Raw genomic sequence first — 9,554 nt, 5'->3', positions numbered from 1 at the left:
CGTTTGGGAGCATGAGCTTTCGTGGGTGAATGCATGCATCCGACGAAGTGGGTATTCACCCACGAAAGCTCATGCTCCCAAACGTCTGTTAGTCTATAGTGCCACAAGACTCTGCTGCTTCTACTACAAACAGTTTCCTGTACTCAGTTTGACACACTGTGGTTTTCGGGGGGGGGTTGGTTTGCAGTTACATATGACATGTATGCAGAGCAGACTGAGAATCCAGAGAACCCCCTGCGGTGCCCCATCAAGCTCTCTGACTTCTACCTCGTCAAATGGTGAGAGCTCCGGTCACGTGGGGTTGCTTATCCTCTATAAATGTGTACCTACATTGCATTTTATAGCTGCAGAAAGATACTAGCTTTGCCTTTGGGACAGTAGTTCTCTCTCCTCAATAGCAGTTTACTTTGTATGTTAAATACATTAACTAGGATGGGGACTTCAGTAGAGGTGCATGCCCATAATAGACTTTGGTCCAGGGTTGCATTAAAAAAAATTCACTAAAGTCCTGTTTTGCTCAATATTTGAAGTGTGAATTGTTGAAAGTGTTTATCCCAGGGTTTACTTATGATGATAGATGTCAGAGCAGTTGAGCTTGTGCAGTGGCCCCCTAGCCCACAGGTGCACTGACAGTATATCTGACGGAAGTGCCCTCTGCTTTGGATGAGATGTTGGAGAGACCCAGGTGGTGGCAGCCACAGAAATGGAAGTTTGTTTTGAATATTAAAGATGACCGAGGTCTCTTAGTAGCTGAATTGCTCCTTCATGGACAGCACCACAACTAGCTTTACTGAAGTGAAAATGGAGTCTGAAGAAAACTGACTCTTAAAGGCTAAATGGGAACCTTTGGTACCCAAGTGAAAGGAGTTTAATCTTTCCTAGTGAATATAGATCCACGTGATAGCGGGGGGTGGGGAGGAAGGCGGCTCTTTATTGTTAGCCTGGACTTAGTCCAGTGGCTGAATGAGTCATTAAGACAGAACTCCCCTCTTTCCCCTAGAGGAGAACTGTCTAGGGCTGGGTGGGACCCGTTGGTAGGAGAAGCTTGCCCTACCATTGCCCATAATTGTGCCTGTGTTTCCATGGCTCTCCTAGTCTTGCACCTTTCGTCAGCCCAACATTCACTGTAAGGATTCTTAAAGCCCCAGGGTGAATAGGGGGAGGTTACCTGTTCCAGGACATGTTACTAGCCTGCCTGTTTCTGATTTTGTTTCCCCCTTGCAGCCCCCAGAGTGTGAAAGGCCGGAATGACACATTTTACTTAACTCCGGAGCCGGTGGTAGCCCCCAACAGCCCGATCTGGTATTCCATCCAGCCAATCAGCAGAGAGCAGATGGAGCAGATGCTCACTCGGATCCTGGTGATACGAGAGATTCAGGAAGCTATTGCTGTGGCTAATGCCAGCCCCATGCACTAAGGCATCCTTCCAGCTCAGAAGGGGGGCGGGGGGGGGATGACGAGCAAGGATAAATTGTACAGACTTTTACACTAAAGGAGATGCCTACGTTTTGTTTTTTATTGGTGTAGTTACGAAGCCCTTTTAGGCTTCTTCTGTTTAAAAGAATCTAAAAGGAAAACCTACCCATTGTGTATCCTACCAAACACACTGAGCTCTTAGAGCCATTGGAGGCTGCGTTTCTCTGCCAGCTCAGAGCTGTTGAAACTGCTGGTTGACTTTGGTTTTTTATGATGTAGAAAACAGAACATGAGCTATGGGATTGGCCTGGATGGCTGGGGCCTCTGACGCCTCCTTAGAGCACGTGCAGCCTGAAGAGCGCAGAATGATGGATGGACGGACCTGCTCAGCCAGCCAAGGAGAGGCAGGTGTCTCTCCTTTGTGCTCAGACATTAATTTGCTGTTGTCCTGGAAGGAGGAGGAGGAGAGTGAACTGCAATTATGATTTCTAAAAAACAATTTCTATTCAGACCTTTAAGTGACATTTTTAGATGTTAAAAGTAAAAAAACAAAAAAAAACTTTACCACACTCTTCTTTTTTTGGCCTGACATTGAGGCCTTAAACCTTGAGGCTCCTGTGCCTGATGGAGTTCTTGTACCATACACTTGTGTATCATATAAAGATACCACCCTGTTTCTCTTATGTATTCTTACTCTAGTTGTTTATTAAGAATGACGAGCACGTCTTTTCAACATGCCATTGAACAGTGTGTCTTTATTTGGGGAGGAGCGCAAGAGCTGCAAGAGGGAGCATTTTAAAAGATCAGTGTAATTGGGTTGTTCTCATCCCCACACATATGCTTTTCAGTGTGATTTCCCCGGACCCTTTTCCCACCCTCCAAACTTTGACGATCTGAAGGAATTCACTCCTGTTAGGATGTCTGGGTCTTTCTTTAGTGTTGCACATTGGCTCAGCTTTTTTCTTCAGTGTAATAACTTACCATTGAGAGAAACCAGTTTGCTGATAGAACTTCGTGTCCAGCTAGGAACGTGGGATTTGCTATTGCACCAGATCAACTTATTGGTCCATCCAGACCAGTGTCCTGTCTGCAGCAGAGGTCAGTGTGTGGGGCTTTAGGCACAGGCAATGCCTGTCCCAGCCCCAAAGTACCTGACCAGTGGCTAGAGGGTTAGGGGAGAAAATGCTTTTCAGGCTGTATGGATGGCTGGCTCGCATATCAGTATCATAGTTGTATAGTTTCAAGAGTTGTCAGGGGTCGTAATTCTTTTTTAAATCAGACCCACAGCACTTGCCTCATTGCATCTTCAATGGCTGCTGTATTTTGACAACATAACATTTCTGGTGGCTTCCAAAGAGAATAGATTGTCCGCTGTGCTTGAAATCGGAGCTCACTCTGGCGAGGCTTGAGGTTACTGAGCTTCCAGTTTCTTGGACATGAGGAGGTGACGCTTCTTGAATCTGCCTTCCCCTCTTCTCCCTCTGTTGCAGTCCTGTAAATGGAAGCTCCTCCATTACTGTATGAGAGAGTCCTGAGGCTTCCATTTGTCACTTCTCTATTGACATTTGCAAGCAGAGTGTGTCCTCCCTCTGATCTGTACATGTGCACCAAGGATAGAATATACCCCTAAATCAGGACTGTCCATAATGTTACCTGCCTGTGTGCCATCCTATTTGATGTGGAGGTATGTCCAGTGAAGACTTCTGGTCCTAGCATGTGATACTTGAGCTTGATGGAAGGCTCCTTGCATCAAACAGTCAGAATGCAGATATGCCTGAGAATATGAAAGTGAGGAGGGATTTGCCCCTGAAGAGAACTCTTAAAAAGCCTAACTTGGTAAGAAATGTTTGGGTAACTGCTGCAGGAGGTCGTGCATCCCCTGTGCAGTGGGTTTGACGCTACCTTGCTCCCTCTGTTCCTTACCAACATCAACACCCAGAGTGGTGATCTAAGCAAAGTCCACTGACTTAGCTCAAGTCCCACCTCAACAACTGCTGGTAGTATCTGGCTGATACTCTAGTCCCTGTGGGGCAGGAAAAGAGAATGGAGACAGGTGGAGTGTAAAGTTGCCATCATACCCTCCGCGAAGTGCAGCAATCAGGAGCATCAGCAGCACTTTTCCTCTGTGTCCATGTCAGTAACACTTCTTGGTTTGGCTACTGTCAGATGCTATAACCTCGTCACTGTGTTCCAATGACTGCAGTATTCTCCAAGCTCCTGTTCAGTTATTTAAGGACATAGTTATGGGCCAGGTAGCCATCGCTCTGCTCAAGGGAGCAGAGACGCATGTGTGTTGTGCTAAGGGTGTCTGGGCCTGCATGGAGCTAATATCTAGATCACTTGGGTAAACAGCTGCCCTGAATGTTGGATGTGAGAGGGGAGCATCCCGCCTTCTGCTCAGAAAGCAAGTGACCCTGAGAAATAAGCATGTGCAGGCTAAACACCCATCAAGTCACTGTGCCCTGGAATGCCGCATATGAAACTAAATCCAGCCTTCCCAGAGGTCGGAGTGGGGCCCATCCACTATTAAATCTGAGAGCAACCTGAAAATGGAAGCTGGCTGGCTATTCTTTCCTCCACCAAGTACTAAGTGGATGGAATGGTTTGAGATGTGGCTTCACATAATGTTTTGGTGTAAGTATAAACTTGCCAGAGCTTGAAATGGTTTGGCAGACAGACAAGACCCAGCAGTGGAATAACAAGGGATTAGGGTTGAGTTGGGGCACACTGGCAGAGCTGGTGGTGAAGCTGTGTGCCGTGTTGCTTACAAATGTACCTGAGTCTCGTGTATTTATTGCTGTTCACTTGCTACTGTAAAGAGCAAATGAATCAAAAAATGTAAGTGGTGGAGAATCAAGTAATTCTTTAGGGTCTCCACTCAGCCTGGAGAAGCACAACTCACTTTAACAGGATTGGGAGTTTAGCAGGTGCAGAGGGCCCCGTAAACCCCAGCAAACACTGAGGATTTTCCATCCCTGTCCTGTCTTTTTGATTTCTCCTGTGTATGGAAGATGAAGGTGCTGACTGGAAGATGCAGTGTTCTGTACTGTCTGGTATCAAAATGTCTGATACCAGTTTCATTTCTTAGGAGCCTATCCAATATACTGTGCTTTACAGATGACTTCACAGAACTTGTTTCTAGTCTGCATAGCTCTATGAAACCAGTTTAAAATGTCTGCAATATTTCTGGAGTTTAAACCCTGTACTCTCTGATTAGAGTGATCTGACCTTTCCTTTCTAGTAAGGTCACCCTAAAGCCTTATTTTTAAGGACTCCTGGAAGGAACTCTGTCCAGATTGGGCAACAGTGCTCTGTTGGCCTGGGGTCTTACCCAGGTCATTGGCAAATCTGCTCCTGGTTTCATGATGTAAAATAGCTCTTTAGCAGGGTTTTCTATATTCCACTCCCTGCCTGAGTTTCAGTGATGGACATGGCACCTAACACCTCTTGAGTACCAAACATCTTGCTGTTGTACATATTTAACCCAGAACTCTCTCCCTTCCTTTGCCTTGTATGTGCAAGTGATACAGGGTTAGCCTTGTCTGTTCTATCTCAGCTTAGTTAGTTATTTAGTCTGAGGCCCCCCTGCATTGTTTGTTTTTAATTGTTCTGTGCCCATTTGTCTCCATAGAAAGTGTAGCGTGATTGAACATGGCGGCTTTGTGAAGCTTCTTGTGTTCTAACCTCTGACCTCCATGTATTGTCCTGTGTCTCATGACATTGCAATATAACTGCTCTCCTACAGGAAACTTAGTCTGTTACATAGACTTGGTGTCCACTGTGCCATCATGTCCTTATTTCCTTTTTTTGGAGGTGATGGTCACTACTGTAAAATTGGAATGACCAAAGCAGTGGAGGACAGCCTGTGGAAAACGATCATCCCCTGGCACCTTACTGCAGGGGGAGGGAGGAAGAGGACAATCTAAGTGTAACTTAATATAGTTCCTTCATTTTCTAACTTCTTGATTCCTAAACTCCCGTGTTTCTGGGAGGAGGTAGTCTCCTGTATGTCTGAAGCTGTTTCCAAAGCATGCTGCCTTGGCCTGATTCGTTGTGGGAGCTAGAACTTCCATTTTAGGATCTAGAACCTGAAAGTGACTCTAAACAGGAGTCCTGCCTTGCACCGATCCTCACAGGGTGGAAATGAGATAGATTGCTCTGACCTAGGAGAGAACAAGTCCATTTGCCCTGGTCAACTGAATTGAACAAAAGCTGTGTCCACCACCCCAAGTTCTCTTTATCTGTCGCTAAATAAAAAAGAGGTGACTGCCTGAAAAGAGCCCTTTTCTGTCTGTATGGGACGGAGGGTTTTACTGCTAATGTTCTAGCTTCCCTTCTGTTTGCTGTACTGTCTGAGGAGTTGCATGATGGCTGCACAGTAGGTGTAACCTGTTTAATAATGAAATGGTTAATCTTAACGTTCTGACTCTTACATCACCGTTAAAATGGGATAGAAACTGCTACAGCCTCTGATGTGGGGCCCTTCTCCCAGCTGTGCATCCTGAGCTGCTAGGTTCTAACAGCAGCCTACAGAGATTCTTTTCTTCCCCAGATATTTTAAGGAATGCACCTTGCCCCATCATTTCAGCCTGTTCTGTTTCATTGGAGCTAGTGCATAGAAAACATCCAAGCTATTGCTGACAACACTAACAAACATCTTCCTACTGTAAGGAGCATCTCAAACCTCTTCCAGGAAAGAACTGTTAATGTCCTGGGGGTGGGGGAGATTAAGCTGCCAAAAGACATGGGAAGCAATGGCTGTGGCACTGTGCCTGCCAATCCCTTCCTCCAGTGTGGCTCTGGCACAGCTCTCAGCACTGCAGTAGACACTTTGGCCCTGTGCGCAGCAGCCAAGTTTCCAGTTGCCTGCTTCCATCTGTTCTTGCTACTGAGTTAATCAGGAGGGTTAGGGCAGGACTGAGCCCAGCATAAAGCAGGAATAAATTGGGTCTTGGTCTCTAATGAGGGAATGTAAGAGAAGAACACAGGGTGGGTGGGGGATGCATCTCACTAAGACTGGTTCTAGTTGCAGCCCAGATCCTCCCTTGGTAATGGTGCAGCCTGCATGCCAGAAATGTCTTGTCCATCCTCCCACATCGAATCCTAGTCTGAACAGCATATGTCATTGCCATCCCGCAAAGTGACCTTCCAGCTCGCCAGTAGCTTTTGCCCCCTGTGAATTATTCACACTGCAAATCATTTTAAAGAGATGAACTCAACTATTTTTTTAATTTAACTTTACTCTTATCCCCTCTGATCTTTGTAATCCCCTTGGAAATGAAATGTCTTTCCTTGCAGCCTTTGTAGTCTGTTTGACAACCATTAAACCTTGCCTTGTGTTTCGAATGGAACAGATGCTAACTTGCCTGTTTGTTTACTACTCTGTGCTCTAGTATCACTGCTGAGGTTAGCGTAAATGTGCCTTGCATTGGAATAGGGCAGTTGTACCACCATCGTCCTTTCCTTTAAAATAAACAAAAGATCTTAAGCAGGCAAGACATCCTCACTTCTGGCACTCTTACAGTAGGCAACATTTACTGTTGGTGGAATGTGAAAAACATGTCTAAATGCTCTTCTGCCTGAGTGCTCAGTAAGAACTGCCTTTATCACTACTCTAAGCCACTTTTGGTACGTCAGTCAGGACATCAAATCCTAAACTGCTAGCACCTTATCTCCTTCAGTGTAGTCCAAGAAAATTCTAAATTGGTGGAAATCAGCAGGTGGGTGTATGAATTCTGTAACTCTACCTATAACCAAGAAACAATGCACAGATGTATAAAATCACAGCCAGGGATGTTATGAAACCCAAGGGCCATATTTCTCTTAACAGTTGCCATCCTACAACACAAACTGAAAACTTAACATTGCACAACTGGAAACAATATTAACTCCAAGGCTGAAGAAAAGGAGTTTAATTTTCCTTCTCTATCTTGAATGAAATGATACCGCTCTGAGTACTAGGTACAGCTAGCATAGAGTGTGCTGTACCTGTTAAGGAAAATTGGGAGTCGCTGAAAGAAAACTGCAGTGGTCAATTTCTGTAGTGACTATAGCCTTAAGTTATAAGAGCAGCTTAACAAAACAGTCTTAGACACCATGCAATATCTAGTATAAAAGATGTGGTGCTGCCCTTAAGTATCAAGTTATTGGAATAAAGTAAACAACCAAAAGTTAAACTAAACTCAGTCACCCCAGTGACAGGCTATAGGCTGGGAGAACCCTGCTGCCAGAACTGCAGAATCCTGCCCTACTGCATTGTCATCAGAAGAATCCTATCCAGTCCTAACCAGTTTTATGTGGTAGCAAAAAGAGTGGGACTTTCAAAACAGTTCAGTACCCAAAGTGTTGAGCTTTCTTGAAAATCTGGCCCCAAAAGAGGCACCCACTGTTGATTGAAACTGAAGAATATGAAACTTTTGTGATTATTTTCATAAAGAAACAGACAATGCAAAGTCCAAAAAGGTGCATGACTTAGTTGTATATGTTTTCAAATACTCCACGCTTCACAGGATCTCAATAGAATTACACAGCTATACAATTTTACAACTCACTGCAACACCAGACAATACTACATAGCCATGTTTGGGCAAGGGGTAACAGTAATGAAACAGAAAACCTACATGAATAGGAGGCAAAGGGGTTAGGTGGAATGGAAGTCTGGTGGTGATTGAGCCATCTCAGTGTTGGTTTTTTTTGTTTATTTTTGATTTTTTTTTAATCCAAATGTATCTAGAAATGGGGTCAACATTTCTTCAGCTGCTAACTCATGCAGGTCTGAATACCACTTCAAAGGAGGGTGTAAAATTGGATAATCTGCTCCCTACATTTGTTCTTTCTTTTAAATCCTAAAGTATGAGGTTTAATATCCCTTCCAAAACATACCTTAAGTAGACATTATGTATATAAAGGTCGATCCCTTTTGGCATCTTCAGCGCTTGACCTCAATGGCTGCTTGTGGCACTAAGTTCCACAGCATTTCAAACAGTGTGTATCTGACACTGTTCCTTTTATCCAGTTTGTTTCCCACCTTTTTAATTGTATGTGCTCTTTTAAGATGCAGGCAGAACAGAAGTTTCTTATTTTATAGACTTTTATTGTGTCCCCTCTTATTGCTCTGGTTTCTAAGGTAACAATCCCAAACTCCATTCATCTCTCTTCCTGAGAGAATTTTCCTAGGCCTTTGATCATCCCTAATGCTTCTCTGAACACCTGTGATATCCTGTCTGAGATGGGGCGATCAATCCTGCACACACAATCCAGCTGAGGCTGTGCTGTTGAGTATATAATGGTGTATTCTCCACCTCATTCCTTAGACATCCTAAAATCTTTGTTTTTATTTAGCACAGCTATACAATGAACTGTGTACTATGATGTCCAGGTTCTTTTACTGTGTTAATACAGCTTACAGAGGTCTAAATTAACTGTATGAGTACTTCATTTCCCCCTCCAATGTGCATTGCTTTGTAGTTACCTGCATTGACTTTCATTTGCCATCATGTTGCCCATTCACCAAGCTTGTTTGGGACTCACTGTAGTTCCTCACTCTCCTCTGTCCTGACTAACCTAAATTACTTTGTCATCTGTAAATGTTGCTACTTCATTACTCACCATCCTTTCCAGATCATTAAGAAAAATATTGAGCAACATGGAACCTGTCTCAAAACCTAGAGGCCTGTGCTGTTAACCTTTTGCCAGGATGCATATTGACCATTTAATTTGTTTTGTTTCCTAGCCAGCTTTTGATCTATGACAATAGTTCGCCTCTCACCCCATGACTACTTCATAGTCTCTGGAGTGGGACTTCATCAAAGGCATTTTGGAAATCCAAAAAAATTATGTAAACAGGTTCTCCCTTAGCCACTACTACATTGACACAGAGAATTCTGAGAGATTACCGAAACGTCATTTTCCTTTGCAGAAATCATGCTGATTAGATGCTCTTATGATGTTTCAGGTGTTTTGTTCTGCTTTTAATTATAATTTAAACTGATCTTTCCATGTAAAGTTCACTAGTCTGTTGTTCCTAGGATCACTGCTTAAGACTTTAAAAACAAATATTGGTACAACATTTGCTACTCTCTAATCCTCTGGAATAGTTGCTCTTTTTAATGAGAAACTGCATATACACCTCTACCCCT

Source organism: Mauremys reevesii, unplaced genomic scaffold, assembly GCF_016161935.1.
Source record: "Mauremys reevesii isolate NIE-2019 unplaced genomic scaffold, ASM1616193v1 Contig80, whole genome shotgun sequence".
Lineage (NCBI taxonomy): Eukaryota > Metazoa > Chordata > Testudines > Geoemydidae > Mauremys > Mauremys reevesii.
This window is presented reverse-complemented; position numbering follows the sequence as displayed.